The sequence below is a fragment of the Herpailurus yagouaroundi genome, unplaced genomic scaffold, assembly GCF_014898765.1.
Source record: "Herpailurus yagouaroundi ecotype Mexico unplaced genomic scaffold, PumYag 100, whole genome shotgun sequence".
In the NCBI taxonomy this organism is placed as follows: Eukaryota; Metazoa; Chordata; class Mammalia; order Carnivora; family Felidae; genus Herpailurus; species Herpailurus yagouaroundi.
The window spans coordinates 81,302,137-81,321,574 of NW_024412391.1; the positions used below are offsets into that span (position 1 = coordinate 81,302,137).

The 19,438-nt window shown below is 42.3% G+C and overlaps 1 protein-coding gene and 1 long non-coding RNA gene across 4 annotated transcripts in view; both read left to right on the top strand.

Annotated features, from left to right (window-relative positions):
* LOC121028854 (uncharacterized) overlaps nucleotides 1-6,057 on the top strand; it is a 43,448-nt gene extending 37,391 nt beyond the window's left edge. Inside the window, exon 2 of the long non-coding RNA XR_005789465.1 lies at nucleotides 5,475-6,057. This is a non-coding gene — a long non-coding RNA (uncharacterized LOC121028854). The remainder of the gene's footprint in view (nucleotides 1-5,474) is intronic.
* LHFPL3 (LHFPL tetraspan subfamily member 3) overlaps nucleotides 1-19,438 on the top strand; it is a 584,503-nt gene that overhangs the window by 480,395 nt on the left and 84,670 nt on the right. The gene's annotated exons all lie outside the window — the stretch shown is intronic.

Genomic DNA, 19,438 nt, shown 5'->3' on the forward strand with positions numbered 1-19,438 from the left:
GCTCCCTCCCCTCATCCATAGTAGATCGACTTCCACACCAGCTTAAAGGACTGACAAATAGAAGGAATGTTGGTTTCAGTTCCCACTTACCCCGTTGGCTAGATGTCTTCATGCAGGGCACAAACTACCCATCTGTATGCAATAGCCCTACATGTAAGGTGTAATAAGAGCAAAATAAATCTTTGTTGATGAATGAACTTATCTAGAAAATAGCCCCTCTACCTTTGTCCTTTGTATGTTACATGAATTGTGTTTCTGTCATTTATATAGTTTCTATATCACACTATATCCAATAATCAAACATTCTTCGGCATGCCATTGATAAACTAATGTCAGGCTTACCCACAGAAACTTGTGCTATGATATTTGCACCATCATTGAAAAATTAATTATTTACCAACATTTTGTTATGTGCTCAGCACAGGTACTCAGTAAATGCTTATTAAATAAAACTGACATTAATATTTGAAACTGTATTGCAGTTCCTTTAATGGGTACAGTATAACCATTATCCCCATCTTGTCTCTGAAAAAAAGTGAACTGTATTCAGAGACTGGATTTTAGGTACCAATTAACTGCACCATAAAAATAACAGCAACCTGAACATTAGTGGGATATCGGTGGCTTATCAAACTATAGGTGTGTTTGTCTCTTACTAATGGCTCTAACACCCCACCAGTTGGTGTGTGGCCCCACACCCCACACAGCCTAGTCACAAATTCAATGTCCAAACTAACCTAGAGTCCAGGCAAAGCCAACCAAAAACTCTGGTGCAAGTTGAGGTAAAATGAAATGTTAACACATATCCCTTCATTTCTGGAGTAAGGATAGAGAAGGGAATAAGAGAATTTTAGATCTACAAAGGCCACAGTGCATGTCACTAAAGACATTGTGCTATAACATACTTTGATTTTTTTAATAAGGTATATTAGCGGGGCGCCTGGGTGGCGCAGTCGGTTAAGCGTCCGACTTCAGCCAGGTCACGATCTCGCGGTCCGTGAGTTCGAGCCCCGCGTCGGGCTCTGGGCTGATGGCTCAGAGCCTGGAGCCTGTTTCCGATTCTGTGTCTCCCTCTCTCTCTGCCCCTCCCCCGTTCATGCTCTGTCTCTCTCTGTCCCAAAAATAAAAATAAAAACGTTGAAAAAAAATTTTTTTAAAAAAATAATAAGGTATATTAGCCATAAATCTGCTCTAGAAGACACTACAAATTCCTGTGCAGGATATATAAGCATCTCGGAACTCTTATGATTCTCTAGGCTGCTAAAAATACCACAGAGACAAAGATGAAAGTAAAGTGATACCACCTCCTTTATCTGTAATCTTATATACCTCACATTAAGACAATTCACTATGGGCTACATATTTTAGGTGAAGTATTTATCACTATAGGTAAAATAATTTGCCAACTCCAAATAAAACTGTGGAGGATTCAAAAGTTCCCTTCAAATAAGCTATGGAATGTTAATGACCCTAAAATGTGTCAAATGAATGTTAGTTTCTTCCTCTGTGTCAGTCAGGACCTTTTCAGTTACAAATCACAGAAAACTTGACCCAAACTGGATTTAGCACACTAGAAATAACTCACTTAAGGCACAGCTGACTCAAGGCGCATTCAGCAATAATGTCAGGACTCATCTCTTGTTCTCCTTCTGCTATGGTACCTTCAGTCTTGGGCTTTATGTCATAGCAGATGGAGTAGCAACTCCAGGCCCTAGGTCCTCTCTAGCTTTAAATCATTCTGAAAAATAGGGCATATCTTTCCAGGATTCCCAAGAAAGTTTTGTTGTTTTTCACTGACTCTTGTTGGATCATATTTCCAAGTCTCAGCCAGTCACTATCACTCAGCATGTGACATTCTGATTGACCACCCTTGAGTGTGTCCACCTCTAGAGCTGAGAGTGCCAGAATTACTTCAGAAATGATGGAAAGAGCTTTCCCTCAAGGGAAAATCTAGATATAATTACCAGAGGAAAGACAAATAGATAGCACGGCGGGGGGGGGGGTGGGGGACAGATGTCTGCCACGCCTCTTTCTTCCCTGTGGTAGCCTCCCCCACTGATCCCCAACTTTTGGCTTTCTGCCCTTTTATAATGCCTTCTCCTTAAGTGTTGATGGGACCTATGCCTTGTTCCTAATCAATAGACTATGGAAATGGTGATGGAATGTCACTACCACGATTAAGGTGTAAGACTATGACTTCCATCTTACTAGTAGACTCTCTCTATGACCTTTGTGGCTTTGATGCTTTGATGAAGCAAGCGGCCATATTGAAGAGGCCCACATGGGACAAAACTGAAGATGGCTTCTGGATTAGAACTGAAGCCTTCAGTCCTATAGCCCTCAAAGCACTGTATTCTGACAACCACATGAGTTTGGAAGTGTATCCTTCCCCAGGCAGGCTTTCAGATGAGACTTCAGCTCTTGCCAACACTTTGATTGCAGTTTTGTGAGAGATACTGAGACAGAGGACACAGAAATTAGATAATAAATGTGTCCTATATTAAGCCACTACGTTTGTGGTACTGTTGTTATGCAGCAATAAACAACTAATGCCTTCCTTTTTCTTCCCACATGTCTTTCAGAATCTCTCCCAGATCTGCTTGCTCCTCCCATCCAGAATGCAATGCCAATCTTGAACAGTGGAAGCTTATATACCCTGGGAAAGGCCTAGTATTCTCTGCTTCCCTTTCACTCCTCTCTTTTTTTTTCTAATTTTTAAATTTTATTTAAAATTTAAATAAAGTTAGTTAACATATAGTGAAATAATGATTTCAGGAGTAGAATTTAGTGATTCATCACTTGCCTATAACACCCAGTGCTCATCCCAACAAGTGCCCTCCTTAATGCTCATCATGCATTTAGCCCACCTCCCACCCAACATGCTTCCAGCAAACCCTCAGTTCTCTGTATTTAAGAGTCTCCCATGCACTCTCCTCTTTCAACTGGGCCCTCACCTCATTTTTAGGTTCAGAGAAAGCATCTGAGCCAATTTTCACAGACTCCTCAGGTTTTAACCCAAAGGAAAGGACTTTTAGTGATATTTTTCACTGATAATATCTGGGTCTCTTCGGGCATCCCTTAAGTTCTTCTGTACAGAAGTCAGCTCCACACATAAGCGCATAGCTGAAGGGTCAGGAAGCATTTTGGACCCCAAAATAACTCCTCCTTGAGAGAGAGAGATGACTCAAAATGTCATTCTCGCTAATGGCAAGTCATGACTGCCTGTGATGATGTGAACAGTTGTCACCTGTTACTGTCTTTGAAGTCCTCTCCTATCTGGAGTCACCATGAATGGCCAGAGTTGACCTACGTGGCCTCACCCCAGCCTTCTTTCTGTCTTCAGTTCCTTCCTCTTCTTCTCTGTAACGCTTTTCAGGATGCACAGCTGCAGCCTCACAGAGCCCAGACCGCAGTTGCACTGAAGGAGGATTCACAGTGCTGCACAAAAGCTTCCGGCCACCAAAGCACAAAGCCTTTCCTTCAGTCGGGGTCCAGGGTCTCTCAGTTCTTCAGAGAACCATAATCTTCCATGGAGAGTCATATTTCCTCTTCCCTATGGGGCCTTTGAGACTGACCCCAAGTCCCCTTTCTGCTCACACCCGTCTCCTCTTTGCCCAATCCGTACTTTTTAGACTGGATCCCTTACCCTTCAGGGACCAGGTTGACCCTAGCCACATTGCTTCATCTGAAAGCTGAGCTTTATTCTTCTGTGGACTCTGATTCTGCAACTCCGTATAGTATTTGAATCTCCTTGCAGAGTAACCCATGCAGAATACATTTCATGATTAAGCACTAAAGAGGCAACAGGTGGCGCATTTGCGGGTAATTAAAGCTGCCGTAGGCTATGTTATAAAGCATGAGACCGACAGTGCAGGAATTACAGCAATCCTGGGTGAAGAAACTGTTCTGCCTGTCATGTGGCTGTTGCTACATGCAAGCTTTCAAAGAACAGAATCGGGGGAAGCTCACTACTTTTTTTCTAATTAATTTTTGGGTCATTTGGTTAATGACCGCTTGAAGATGCTAGGCATTTGTTTCACTCAGCATTTTTTCCTAGAGTTCTGCTGCCATATGTTACAAAGCATAATGATTCACTCATACTTAAGTTTCAGTTTGTACAGGACCGAGCTGTTCATAGACTGTTTAGAGACGCGTTACATCTTTTGAATTATTAATTCAAGATAAAACCCATTCTGTTAGGGGGAATTTTTCTGCCACCGTTTATCCCAAGAATCCACAAACGGCTCTTGACCCTCTGAAGTTTTTCCTAAACCAATAAAGGGATTGCGTGGATCCCAAAGTTGTTTTTGATAAAAATACACATTCTGGATTCAGGGAACCAAAGTATCAAAAATTTCTTTCCAGTACTGGTTCGTGTTCTCTCCGTGACTGTGAACATTTTCTCTGGAGTGTGTACTAAAACAAAGGACACTTAGGATCTTTTTTGGATGTTTGTTGTGTTCTTTGATCTGAACATCATCTGAACGTTTTCAACATGAAAAACAAACCAAAATGATTAAATTCTCTTGACACCTTCTAGAATGAAAATTAATTATTTGTTACTGCAAGGGGTCCTTTTGCCTTCATTCAGTTGCAAACGAAATATTTATCAAGCCCCTGTAGGGCTGGGCCCTGGAATGAGGAAAGGGTCCCCAACAAACTCGTGCCACAGGCCATGCCCGAGATCAACTATCTGCCCTCACCCTCATAACTGCCAAAGCCAGTGGCCTCATTTTATTCGCAATGCCTCTCAGGCATTAAACACTACCTTTGCAAGTTCTCTTCTTTTCTCAGTCCTCTCCTCCTTCTACATGTTCTTCCTAATAACTTCATTTATTTCTGTGACCACGTTGTAAGGTGAACTGTGCCTCCCCCTGCCAAAAAAGACATGTTGGAGTCCTAACCCCCACTACCTTAGAATGTGACCATGTTTTTTTGGTTGTTTTTTTTTTTTTTTTTTGAGAGAGAGAGCGAGAGCATGCACAACTGGTAGAGGGGCAGAGACAGAGAGAGAGAGGGAGACACAGAATCCAAAGCAGACTCCAGGCTCTGAGCTGTCAGCGCACAGCCCGATTTGGGGCTCGAACTCACAAACCGTGAGATCATGATCTGAGCTGAAGTTGGATGCTTAACCAACTGAGCCACCCAGGCCAAAAGTACAGTCTTTACAAAGGTAATAAGGTTAAAATACAGTCACAGATTAGCTCCTAATCCAATATGACTGTGTCCTTATAAAAAGGGAAATTTGGGGCGCCTGGGTGGCGCAGTCGGTTAAGCGTCCGACTTCAGCCAGGTCACGATCTCGCGGTCCGTGAGTTCGAGCCCCGCGTCGGGCTCTGGGCTGATGGCTCAGAGCCCGGAGCCTGTTTCCGATTCTGTGTCTCCCTCTCTCTCTGCCCCTCCCCCGTTCATGCTCTGTCTCTCTCTGTCCCAAAAATAAATAAACGTTGAAAAAAAATTTTTTTTAAAAAAAGGGAAATTTGGACACATGACAGACATACAGGGAGAAGGCCATATAAAGGCAACGGCAGAGATTGGGGTAATGCTTCTACAAGCCGAGGAACACCAGAGATGGCCAGCACGCCTCCAGAGGAAAGAATCTTGGGACACATCCTTCCTCATGACCCTCTGAAGGAAACAGCCCTGCCAAACACCTTGATCCCAGACTTTTAACCTCCAGAACTCTGAGACCTTAAGCCACTCAGTCAGTGCTACTTTGTTATGGCAGCCCTAGAAAATAGATACAGATCTCAATTCCTAAATTTTTATTTCCACCTCAAAACCTTCTACAAAACTGCCTAATTGGCAAGGGAGACACAGGCTTCTCAAACTTATGTGAAGGACTTATTTAGCCCAATGCTTATTCCAGAACAAGTTCTCAGTGAAAGGTAATGGTGTTCCTCTCACTACTGCTGCTGCTGAAGATAAGCATGATGATGTTGGTGAGGACACGGAGGAAGAAGGCGGAGAAGCAGGAGAAAAAGCAGGGGAAAAAAAGAGCATGAATCCACTGAGCCTGGCACCTCTTTGTGAAACAAAAGGTTGTAAACAATCTCAGCAAGATGTTTATCTTTTCTATCTTTGTACTTCCCCCACCCCCACTCCCATCCCACCCAAAGAGTATAAAGCAGGCTCATGACTGAATCTTCTGAATGTCCGTTCTCGCTGAACACATTGGCGGGCACTGGTATTTGATCACTAATGGATAGATACCCTTGAGAGGAAATCCCACCCAGTTCCTGGTCCCCTTGTTCATTCACCAGATGTATTTATTTGTGGTCAGGTAGTCTGGAACTCTGCCTCATTCACCAGCACTAGCCTCCATCCAAGTAGAAGAGGGAAAAAGTGATATGATATGTGCACACAAGGGCTGCGTCTGTGATTTAAGTGCTCTCTCTGACTACTCTTCTCCCCCGTCAGCCACATTCTTTCTCGGACAGAGATTAGGAGCATAAGATAGCAAACTCTGCCCTTCTCCTGCAGGAACCAGAGTTCCCAGGTTATGGTAAATGGTACCATTTATCAAGCACTGCTGGATATTCGAAACATGGTCAGATGCCTACTTTGTATTCATTATTCCAATTGATCCCACCAACCCCTGCTTCCAGCATGGAAGCAACGTTATTCCCATTTTTGAAAATGCCTCCCCCCTCACAAGTGGCTGAATGGCCCAAGATCATCCAGCTAGGAAATGGCAGAGCTGAGATTTGAACCTATGTCTCTGTGACTGCCCTACTTAGGACCCTGGAATGGTGACTGGTGCATAATAGGTGCTCATAATAAGTATTTTGTGGCCTAAATGACTCCAAAGCCTGTACTCTTTCCACAACATGGTAAAATTCTCTAGAACTAGAGCAGAAGAGCTGGAGAAGACAGAAATTCAAGGCTAAAGTTCTGGGTAACAGAAGTCTGGGTATGGAGAGATAAATACTCTTTTTGTTCTTCTAATGGCTGATTTAACCAACTTGTAGCGATTACACACACAGGAAGGCAATATTTATTAGATACCTTAAGGCCAGCGAGTCTTAAAAACGGGTGTGAGCAGAATATACACACACACACACACACACACACGCACACACACACATACGCACACACACATAAATACACAAGAATGAAATCTTGCCATTTGCAACTATGTCGATGGAACTAGAGGGTATTATGCTAAGCAAAGTCGGTCACTCGGAGAAAGACATCTACCATATGACTTCACTCATATGAGGATTTTATGACACTGAACAGATGAGCACGGGGAAGGGAAGCAAAAATAATATAAAAACAGGGAGACAAAACATAAGAGACTCTTAAATAGGAAGAACAAACAGAGGGTTGCTGGAGGAGTTGTGGGAGTGGGGGATGGGCTAAATGGGTAAGGGGCATCAAGGAATGTACTCCTGAAGTCGTTGCGCTATATGCTAACTAACTTGGATGTAAATTAAAAAATAAATTTAATTTAATTTAATTTAATTTAAAAAAATAAAATGTAGGTCTTGGAGAAAGATGAAAATATCATTTATATGTGGAATCTAAAAAAGGTGAACTCATAGAAACAGAGTAGAATGGCAGTTGCCAGAGGCTGGGGGTGGGAGAATGAGAGGTGTTGATCAGAGGGGACAAATTCCCAGCTATATGACAAATAAGTTCTGGGGATACAACGTACAGCTTGGTGGTCATAGTCAATAATACTGTGTTATACTTGAAATACTTGCATACTTAAATTTTGTCAAGAGAGTAGATCTTAAATATTCTCACCACAGAAAAGAAATGATAGTTAGGTGATGTGACAGAGAAGTTAACTAACCTAAGGTGGCAATCATTTTGCAATATATAAGTGTATCAAATCAGCACACTGTACACCTTAAACTTGCACGGTGTTATATGTCAGTTATGTCTCAACAAAGCTGTGGGGGGGGGGATTAAAAAATAAAAAGTAAAGTGCAGGTCCCCCAGCCTAGGGCTCTCCAGAAGTTTATAAATCTTTTAACATCTTTTTCCTAAATGTCAGTTTCCATAGACAGGCAGGAGAGGTACATATGCCTTCAGATTCTTTTCTTAAGGCGTGTGCTGAAAAGAGTGAACAAAATGTGAGTTCTTTCCAATTTCCACTTAGGAGAGCAGACAAGTGAATGTTGCCGTGGGTACCAGAGAAACCATCCGCATCTGCCTTTGAGGGGCTGAGCTTAGACACAAGGACAGGTTTTCTATTAGGAAATATCCCAAAGTCCTTGATCCAAGGTCAACTGTGTTCTCTAGTTCTTGATACAATTCTTCTTAAAATATATTGCTTTTAATTTTGGGTTACTGATAAATAGTATTTCCTATAAATAATCTTATGTCCTATAACACACAAGTCCTATTTTATACACATGTACATACGCTTATACATACACACACATATACGTATACATATGCATATACATAGTACCAAATCAATAGCTTAAGGAGCTCACTATGAAAGGTAAGAGAAGAAGAGTCTGACCCAAACAGCACAGAGGAAGTTCATTCTCCTGTGGCTCAGACACCCTGGATTTGAATGTTAGTCATTTCACTGAGGACTCTTCTGAGCACAACAATGTGCTGTGTGCACTGAGCCAGGCGCCGGGGATGCAATGATGAGCAGGATGAACATAGTTCTGAGCCACTCAGAGCCCCTCAGAGTCTAAAAGAAAGCAATTAGAATAAATTGTGGTAAGTGCTCCACTAGGAAAGATGTAGGCTATACCTGGAATGAATCTAGTTTAGAAGGGCCAGAGAAGGCTTCTTGGAGGAAGCAACAACCAGGTGAAGAGAAGGAGCATCACAGACCAAAAGTGTATATGCAGGGACCAGAGGGACAGTGGGCATGGAGCTGAGGTCCTGAATGCCTGGAGGGTAAAGGGTAATATGTGGAATGCCAAAAGGAGCAGCCAGGGGTTTAGCTATGGTGAGCCCTGTGAGCCATGGACTTCATCCAAGGCCAGTGAGAAGTCATTGCAGAGATTTACACAAAGTGTGACGTGATCCCACTTATGGTTCAAAGGGTGGAAATCAAGTTGTAGAGAAGCAAGACTAAAGGTAGGAGGGCCAGTGAGAAAGCTTCATGGAATAGCCCAGGCAAGAGATGATGACATATGGGCAAGTACAGTGGAGGGAAAATGGAGAAGTACTCGTTTGGAGGAGGTTTCACAAGACTTGGTGAGAGAGGGTCATTCTTGTACTCCACTTTGAACCACAGGAAGAATGATCGTGCCTATAACTGAGAAAGGGAACATCAGTAGAATAGTGGAGTAGTCAGGTGGAGACATGGGAGGAAGTTGGAGAAGGAAGAACATGAGTTGTTTTTGCTAGGATGACCACATCATTTATCATCCAGACAGACATACATTTGAAAATAGAAGGAGGCGTGAAGGGTGCTATTGGGACAACAACATAAACTGAGGCTATACCTGGCAAACCAGACTCTTGGTCATTCTAGTTTGGGGACATATTGAGGTTGGAGTTAGCGATAATATATCCAAGTGAAGATATCAAGCAGGCAGTAGACATATGTGTCTAACCTTGAGGTGAAATTCTTGACCAAAGACTTTTCCCAACAGGGAAACACATTTTAGGAGGTTGGTTTTTTTCCAATTGCTTTATGGTATTTAATTAAGACACATTTTATGACTATTTTCACTGCACATGCCAAAATAAACTGGCAGCTAAGGATCCTTGCTCTATCCTTTCCTTCCAGTGTATCTCATATCAGGTAGGCCCAGGGGAAATGTCTCCAGCTTGAAGTCAGAGTCAGGATGAATGTGATCGAGGCACCTTGCCTAAGGTTAGACTTTAACGGAGGTCAGTTAAGAGAGTAAGAATGGATGAGCACATGTGTATCCCCAAACCTCAGGGGGATAAAGCTCAAAAAACATAGTCTACTGACTTTGGATTCACGGCATCATTTTATATCTGGGTGACAGCATGTTGTTGCTGTGGTTGTTATAATCATTAGCAATTATCATTATTATTATGACAGATGCCACACTGATGCTAAGCATTAGTCTTTGTCAACGCTAGCATAAATGAACGCATATATTAAAGTTCTTTCCACTTTTAGTTCATTCTCACTTTGAAGCCTCACCCTGAAATAACATGAAGACATTTATTGCTGTCACCTACTCACTGTATCATCATAAGAGAAAACTTTTCTAGGGCACCTGGGTGGCTCAGTTGGTTAAGCGTCTGACTCTTGATTTTGGCTCAGGTGATGATCTCACAGTTTGTGAGACTGAGCCCTGCATGGGGCTCTGCGCTGATAGTGTGGAGCCTGCTTGGGATTCTGTCTCTCCCTCTCTCTCTGCCCCTCCCCTACTCGCGCGTTTTCTCTCTCTCAAAATAAATAAATAAACATTTATTTAAAAAGAGAGAAAACTATTCTAGAGAAGGTACACAACAATGAAGAATTTGGCTGGTTAAGTCTGCAGAATTAAAATATGCCACAAACAATAAAGGTTTAGGTTATTATTTGACAATTTGTTAACTTAAATGCAATAATTATTTCTCTAATGATAATAAAATTGCAGCAAGTTAAAATTCAAGAGTGGCCAGTATGGAGACTCGGGCTTCTCCCAGTGTCTGAACCACCATGAACCCTTTTGTCATATTTGCTGTCTTACTTGGAAAGTGGTCGATAACACTTTTCTTCATGACAATCTAGAAACTCTCTGTCAGAACTTCAATTATTTTTTGGGCATAACCACTGCTGACAGAGAGCCCAGCAGCTTCTGAGAAAGCAGTGATCACAAAAAAGAAAGGGCAATAACCCAGATGGCCCTCCCTGGTATAATGGATGAATAAATTGGTATATTCATGCAATGGAATACTATACAGCAATGGAAATTTCAAAACCACAGCTACCCACATCAACATGGATAAGCCTTAAAATGTACAATGTTGAGTAAAAGAAGGAAAATATGAAAGAATGTATACAGTATTATTCTAGGATTGGAAATTGGCCTCGGGGTGGGGAGGGTACCTGGGTGGCTCAGTCAGTTAAGCGTCTGACTTCAGCTCAGGTCATGATCTCGTGGTTCATGAGTTCGAGCCCCGCATAGGTCTCTGTGCTGACAGGCTCAGAGCCTGGAGCCTGCTTCAGATTCTGTGTCTCCCTCTCTCTCTGCACCTCCCCCACTCATGCTCTATCTCTCTCTGCCAAAAATAAATAAACATTAAAAGCATTTTTTTTTATTAAAAAAATTGGACTCGGAATATTGTTGAGATGTGTACCTACCTGATAACCCAATAAAGAAAAGTAAGGAAGTGATCATCACCAATGTCAGAATAGTGTTACTCCCAGGGAAAGGAGTTGGCATGTGACTGGGGAGAAACACATGGGGTTTCCAGGATTCTGTCAATGTCCTGTTTCTTGACCTCGGTGCTGGTTACATGAGTGTTCATTTTATAATGGTTAGACCGCATTTGTATTATCTGCACTTGTCTGAATGTGTGCTCTACTTCACCAAAAAAACATTAAGAGCTAATGTTAAATAAGCTAAAGAGACTACTTGAGTAGTAGATGTGGGAAGACCGAAATCTGTACATTTTAAAATGCTAATTATAATAACGTATCCAAAGGAAACAGGAATTCTTCCAGTTCTACCTTTCCTCCCTCTGTTCAGAGTGCTTCCCCGATGCCGCCCCATCTCAGACCGGCCTTTCTCATAGTTCCACTCAACTCTGTCCCCCAGCCCCACCCACAGGGTCTCACACCCTGGACTCTCTCTTGGTTTGTGACACAAGGAGAGATCACCTCTTGGCAGACTGCAGTTATGATGATTGGGGGATGTAGGAAAAGTGCCACACTACCTCATAGCACTACTGAGAAAAAGAGGCTCATCAGTAAGAATGGCCTCCTGCCAAACTTACAGTATGGGCAGTGTATCCCCCTCTTTGAAGAATGATGGATTTATGCATGGAACTGCTCTGCTCATTCAGAATGGAGAGGCCAAACCCCTCCTCATAGCTGATCATAATATTCTATATAGGCCAGTACCCCCTTTCCAATGAGGGGAATTAGCCCCATGGCGTACTTTCTGTTACCTGTTCTGGGCCATTCTTCTTTAATGTTTATTTATTTATTTTGTGAAAGAGAGCACGCATGTGTGCAAGTGAGCAGGGGTGAGGGAGAGACAGAATCCCAAGCAGGCTCTGTACTGTCAGCACAAAGCCAGATGCAGGGTTCGATCTCACAACCGTGAGATCATAACCTGAGCTGAAATCAGAGTAAGACGTTTAACCCACTGAGCCACTCAGACGCCCCACCTGTTCTGGGACATTCTATAATAGTCTTGACCCTTCTTGAGTAGGAGATAGATCCCTGCCTAAAAGAACAACTTGAAGAACTGAGCGCTGTAGGAACATCTTTATTCTTAAGTGTTCCTGGAAAAATCGTTTGTACAAAAACCATCTTTGCTAGTATACTCCAAGCTTTTCCCCAACTAGGCCCACCATGGACCACAAGAATCCGCAGCTTGGGTAAGAATTGTGTCTAAAATTCTCATACCTGTTACAAACCTACTTTCCTTTCAGCCTAGCAGGATCCCATCCTGCTACCCAGCATTTCAGGGTCTGTATGAAGGTTCAGAGCTGTGTGAATCACTATGCTGTCTCCTGAGGTTGCTTCATAAAAGGATGCATTTGCCAAAGATAATCAGATAGTCTATACAAAGCATAAATGTGAGCTCTAGCTTGAACCTATTCTATTTCCTTGGATTTGAAATCATCACCTTTGATCTTAATTTTAGTCCTCTGTGGTAACCATGGTTTCAGAATCCTTCTTTCAATTACTCCGAGCTGTTGCATAAAAGGGATGTTGGGTTTAATCTCTTAAGCCCCCTCTGAAATTTCTGCACTGGGCTGGGTGGCAACTCACTTATAAAATGAACTTCAGATGTTGCTTTCAAAGGCAGACAGAGGCTGTCAGAGCTGAGTGTATCATTTTCAGGACCCTCAACATGGCAGCACGCTCAGGCCTAGACAGCCTTTGCCCCATGTGGAAACATCCCATCTTGTTCCAGTTATCACCTCTACCTGGAGCCTCCCAGTCTTTAGCTTGCTTAACACCACTATACTTTTTTAATAAAATGCTCTTTCCACGCCTGCCTCGTTAACTCTCCATCTTCTGGCCTTCCAGAGTCCTCTATCTGGGTCCAGAACACACCTCGGGCAATGACCACCTTAACTTCTGAGCAGCTAGCTCGCCCAATCTTTCTGTGGTTCCCTTCCAACTTCTTCTTCTCCTCTCTCATCCACTTTCCACCCAGTCCGACTGTGGCCTGGCTACCCCAAGCCTCAGGGGCTTCTCCCTGCTCTGAAGTTAGGAGCTCCCCCACTCTGCCTCCCAATGCTCTTCACATAGTATTGCTTTGTACTGCTGTTTATCTCTGTTTAGGGCTGGATTGCTTGTCTTTCTTATAATTTCCCTGAGGGAAGAACCCTGTCCAATAACTTGTGTGCACAACTGACACTCTGCTGTGCCGTGTATTCAGTACTGATGTGCTGAGTAAAGGCTCTGATTTTTTAGCCTTCCGTCATAACCTTCACATGCCTCCCCTTTTCCTCTTCACCTGATTCACCAGGTCTAACCTTTGTCTTGACCCAGCTCAACCCCAAGTCAGAAAGAGCACGGCTTTCCTACTCCCTAGGAAGTTTGCTCACTAAATGCTACCTTTTTTTTTTTTTTTTAAACAACCCTACTTTCCAACACAGTCTCTGGAATCCATCCTTTGCCCAGTCTCTTGAGATACTTATTTGCTGGTGTTTAGGTCAGTTCTTGGCTCTTGTACCTCTCTCTCCATTAGACTGGAAACAAAACTGAGGACCAAAACTATGCCTATGCTTTATTACACAGCCCCAATGGCTTCACATCCTACAGAAACTCTGAGGCCTTTCCTGATTGGCTGATTGACAGTTTTAGGTATAGAAGCTTCGTCTCCAGACAGCACCTTAGCTCATCCTCATCCCATACGAACCCCCTCATCCACACCATTACTCCCTCCTGCTCCAAACAGCCCCTCCATCAGCTGTCCTTTGAAATCCTCCCATCATTGACTTTATATCATAAAGTCTTTAATTGAAATGCTATTCCAAATACCAAGCACTTAGACCATGCTGGCTATGTAAATTGAGGGTGATCAAAATTCATTTCCTCAGTTGTACTAGCTACAGCTCAAATGATGAATCGTGGCCGTATTGGACATCGTATTGGACAGCACAGGTCTAGAACATTTCCACCATCACAGAAAGTTCTCTAAGAAACTTAGAGAAGCAGAATTGAGGAGAAGGGAGGGCGTCTTAAGCCAGCAGGGGGTCGTCTGGCTCATTTCACAGCTTTTCGGGATGAGTGTGCCTGAACTCCCCGAGGAATATGATGGTTCATTTTCCCGTTCTGTTTTATCTTCTGTCGATTTCAAGGCGAGTCTTTCCACCACCCCCTGGGCAATCTGTCAAACCTGTCACAACCGACAGGGTAAGGAAGTTCTCCCTAATGTTTTGCCTTGCTTGTGGAACTCCTTGCCTGCCTAAAGCCGCTGACCTGGGCAACCCAGTAGCATTGCATCTTTAAATATCTGCCTTCTTGATTTTTTTTAAATCCCAGGCATTGCACTTGCAGCTTTATGCTTTACTCTACTGAGATTCTTTTGTACCTGACCCTGGGGTGAGCATAGCATTATGGATTCAAGTTTATGAGTAAAATAATCAATAACTTGAATTTCAGATGTTCACAAGAACTCAGAGAGTGAAACCTGGAGCAAAGCCAGCAAAGCAGAAGACATTTCACTTTTCCTATAACGTGCTTATTTTACGTGGATTGGGTTTGGGAATCTGTTGTCTTAGTAAATTTTTCCTCCTCTCTCTCTCTCTCTCTCAAGTACTCTCTCTCTTTTTCCTTCAAAAGAAGGCGTTTCTATGCAAACTCAAGATCTTTGTGAGTTCATCTAAGTGCTCATTTTTAGGCTTCTTCACCTTTTTAAATCTGGTAATGCCATCCCCAACCATGAGATTCTCTTCTCTCATCATATGTCTGCTACATGGAAGAAATTCCTATACAATTCATAGCTACGTAGGACTTTATGAGAAAATAGATCATGGCCCCCTGTTGGTATTCACAACGTTTATGTTACGTGCCTTCAAGCATTAGGCAAAGCCCAAACCATTCCCAGTGTTGCTAACTAGATTTAATACCAGCTTAATTTGATCCCTGTAAATGCAGCTGAAATTTTTTTCTTCTTGATTCTGCTAAGAAAGTAGTAAATCACATGAATGATAGGGAATGTGCTTGCATTTCTAATAATAATTCTAAAACAGATGGTCCCTAGTTACAACCATCACAATTAACATATCACCACTAGGACTCTACCATGGCTCTCACCACAGTTCAGTTTTATGCTAACATCTTTGGTGCCCTTTATCTGTCTCCAAAAGAATGGGGCGCCTGGGTGGCTCAATCGGTTGAGCGGCGACTTCGGCTCAGGTCATGATCTCACGGTCTGTGAGTTCAAGCCCCGCGTCGGGCTCTGTGCTGACAGCTCGGAGCCTGGAGCCTGTTTCGGATTCTGTGTCTCCCTCGCTCTGACCCTCCCCCATTCATGCTCTGTCTCTCTCTGTCTCAAAAATAAATAAACGTTAAAAAAAAAAAAAAGAATATATTCTTCTTATCCATTTGGATCTGGGAGTGAGGAGGGAAACAACCCTACTCTCTCAACTACTTACATTCATCCTTGCATAGGAGCTTCCAATGTGATTACACACAAAAAACTCTGACCCTTGCTTCTGAATGATTTCTCAGTATCCCAGCAGGAAAAAAAAATTTGCAGTAGGAAGCCTGTGCCTTTTTCTTCTTCTCTCATAAAAAGCAGTGGTTGTATTACTTCTGTAATATAAAGTATATGTCCTTCAGCACTAATACCCCATGTATTAGTACCCCACAGCAGCCAAATTAATCACTTTAAACACTGTTCACAGGAAGGTCCTTTGCTCAAAAGTAATCATGACCACTCAGGATTCCAGTCCTTTTATACTAGAGCTCGTTGATATTAGCCTACTTTAATAGAGATGCCACACCATCTTTACAAATCCACTACCGCAGCCTGTATTTTTAAAGGCACATGGGGGGCGCCTGGGGGGCGCAGTGGTTAAGCGTCCGACTTCAGCCAGGTCACGATCTCGTGGTCCGTGGGTTCGAGCCCCGCGTCGGGCTCTGGGCTGATGGCTCAGAGCCTGGAGCCTGTTTCCGATTCTGTGTCTCCCTCTCTCTCTGCCCCTCCCCCGTTCATGCTCTGTCTCTCTCTGTCCCAAAAATAAATAAACGTTGAAAAATAAATAAATAAATAAATAAATAAATAAATAAATAAATAAATAAAATAAAGGCACATGGACAATTTGTCAAGGGACAATCAGTTTCAAAAATTACATCAAGACAGACGTGACTGTAGGGAAGTGTCAGTGGCCACAGTGGTCCCCACTGTCGCCAGGCCCCTGACAGAAGAAGAACTAGGATCAAAGCAATGTGCAAAATGAGCTGATTGTCACATTTTTTATAGAGAAAGAAAGCTGTCTCTGTTCCACTTCCTTGTGTGCTTAACAATTTGGGCCCCATATTTATAACATTGCCGAGTTCTCTCCAGGAAAATTGGGTTTATTGGGACATTTGCACCTTCTCCATCATACACATCTGGACATGTTATATCTTGAAAATTGGAAAATGCAAGTGCATCCAGAGACCATGCAAAAAATGAGAGAGGGAAACGCTGAGCCCATTTATCATTCCCAGTGAAAAAACTGTACAGGCGGCTTTTTCTGCAAGAGAAGCAAACGAATGAAAGGGTGAGGAGAGTGCTAATAACATACCACGGCTGCGGATTAAAGTGTCAGTGCTTCTGCTCAGCATCTGAGAAGCTGAAATGCTTCTCTGGGTTTTGATTAGGAAAAGGAAGATACTCAAGGAAATGTGAGCTGCTCAGGATACACTTTCATAAGCCAGCCATCCTAGCACATCAGTAGGGAGAGAACGCTGGCAGGGGTTCCAAGCCAGGCCGAGGTCCTTGACAAAATCATGAGGCAGATGACTTGGTGTTTCCAGGGATCTTTGCCGAGGCTCCCACACAGGCCATGCAGCAACAGTGTGCTCCCGGAACCTATTTCTCCCTCTGGTGTGCCAGTGCACCTGACTCTGGATCACCTCACTGAGCATCGACTTAGGCAAACACCTTAACTCACTGTTAGGCAAAAAGAGCAGAGACCCAGCTACACCCTCTCCGGAGGAAAAGGAAATGCCTCCCATTGCTTTGCAATGTGCCCACTGCCAACCCAGTTAGCTTCTCAACCAGTTTGTCCTGACATTGATTTTAAGCATTTTCAGGATTTGATCTTAAACAGGAGCCTAGAGAGTCACCCCAGCGTTTCTCCACTCTATCTTGACTGCATTTCTCCTGCAAATACCTCCCAGGTGTCTTCTTCTCAACAATAGCCTCTGTAGTGCTGAGTTACAAAATGGAGCCTTCAAAGCATCACCTCAATAAGATTAATCTTTATCCAATTTTCCCCCGTTTTATTGAGATATAATTGACATATAACACTGTATAAGTTTAAGGTGTACAATGTGATGATTTGATACACGTATCTATTGTAAAATGATTACCAACAGAAGTTTAGTTAACACTTCTATCACTTCACATAGTTATCTCTGGTGGGAGGAGGGTGAGAACGTTTATTTTCTATTCTCTTAGCAACTTTCAAGTGTATAATACAGGACTGTTAACTATTGTTACCATGCTTTACATTGGATCTCCAGAATTTATTCATCTTATTTTTTTTTTAAGTTTATTTATTTATTTTGAGAGAGAGTGCATGAGCAGGGGAGGGGCAGAGAGAGGGAGAGAGAGAATCCCAAGCACTGCCAGCACAGAGCCCAACGTGGGCTCAAACCCATGAACTGTGAGATCGTGACCTGAGATGAAATCAAGACTCAGACGCTTAACCGACTGAGCCACCCAGGAGCCCCTAGACTTATTCATCTTAAAACAGAAGTTTGACGAACATCTGTCCATTTCTCCCACCACTCAGTCTCTGGAACAATCATTCTATTCTCTGTGTCTATGAATTCAGCTTTTTGGCTTTTTAAGATTTCATATATAGTAAGTGAGATTTATCTCACATTATCCATTTATCCACACATGGACACTTAGGTTTTTTTCACACCTTGGCTATTGTGAATAATTCTGCCATGAACATGGGCTGCAGATATCTCTTCAAGATACAGATTTCATTTCCTTTGGATATATACCCAGAGGTGGGATTGATGAATCATATGGTAGATCCGTTTTCAGTTTTTTAAGGAACATCCATACTGTTTTCCATAGGGATTGCACCAACTTACATTACCACTAACAGTGCACAAGGATTCCTTTTCATTTACATCCTCACCAATGCTTATAGTCCCTTGAATTTTGATGATAGCCATTCAAACAGGTATGAGGTGATATGTCCTTGTGGTTTTGTTTGCATTTCCTTCATGGTTAGTAATGTTGACCATCTCTGCATGTACCTATTGGCCTTTTTAATGTCTTTTTGAGAAAATGTCTGTTCAAGTTCTCTGCCCATATTTTATCAAACTGTTTGGTTTGGGAGAGTGTGTTTGCTTTTGTTTTGCTATTGAGTTATAGGAGTTCCTTACATATTTTGGACATTAAGATATTATCAGATAATGGTTTGCGAGTATTTCCTCCTATTCCATAGTTGACTTTTTATTCTGTTGATTGCTTCTCTTGCTGCACAGAAGGATGTGATTCTACTTGTTGATTTTTGTTCTTGTTGCTTGTGCTTTTGGTGTTATATCTGAAAAAATCATTGCCAAGACCAATGTCAAGGGTCTTGTTCCCCAATGTCAAGTCTTGTGCTCAAATCTTTAATTCATTTTGAGTTAATTTTGTGAGTGATGTAACATAGAGTTACAGTTTAATTCTTCTGCATGTGATTGCCCAGTTCTCTCATCACCATTTGTTGAGGAGACTATCCTTTTCCCATTGAGTATTCTTGGCTCCCTTGTCAAATATCAGTTGCCAAAATGCAAGGGTTTATTTCTGGGCTGTTGATTCTGTTCCATTACTCTATGTGGCTATTTTTATCCCCGTACCACATTGCTTTGATTACTATAGCTTTGTAAGATAGTTTGAAATCAGTGAGTGTGATGCCTCCAGCTTTGTTTCTGTTTCTCAGGATTGCTTTGGCGATCTGGGATCTTTTGTGATTCCATAAAAATTTTCTGTTTCTGTGAAAAATGCCAGCAAAAATGGAATTTTGATGGAGATTGCATTGAATCTATTGATCATTTGGGGTAGTATGGACATATTTAATATTTGATTTTTAATTAATTAATTAATATTTAATTTTTAATTAAATTTAATTTATTTATTTAATTAAA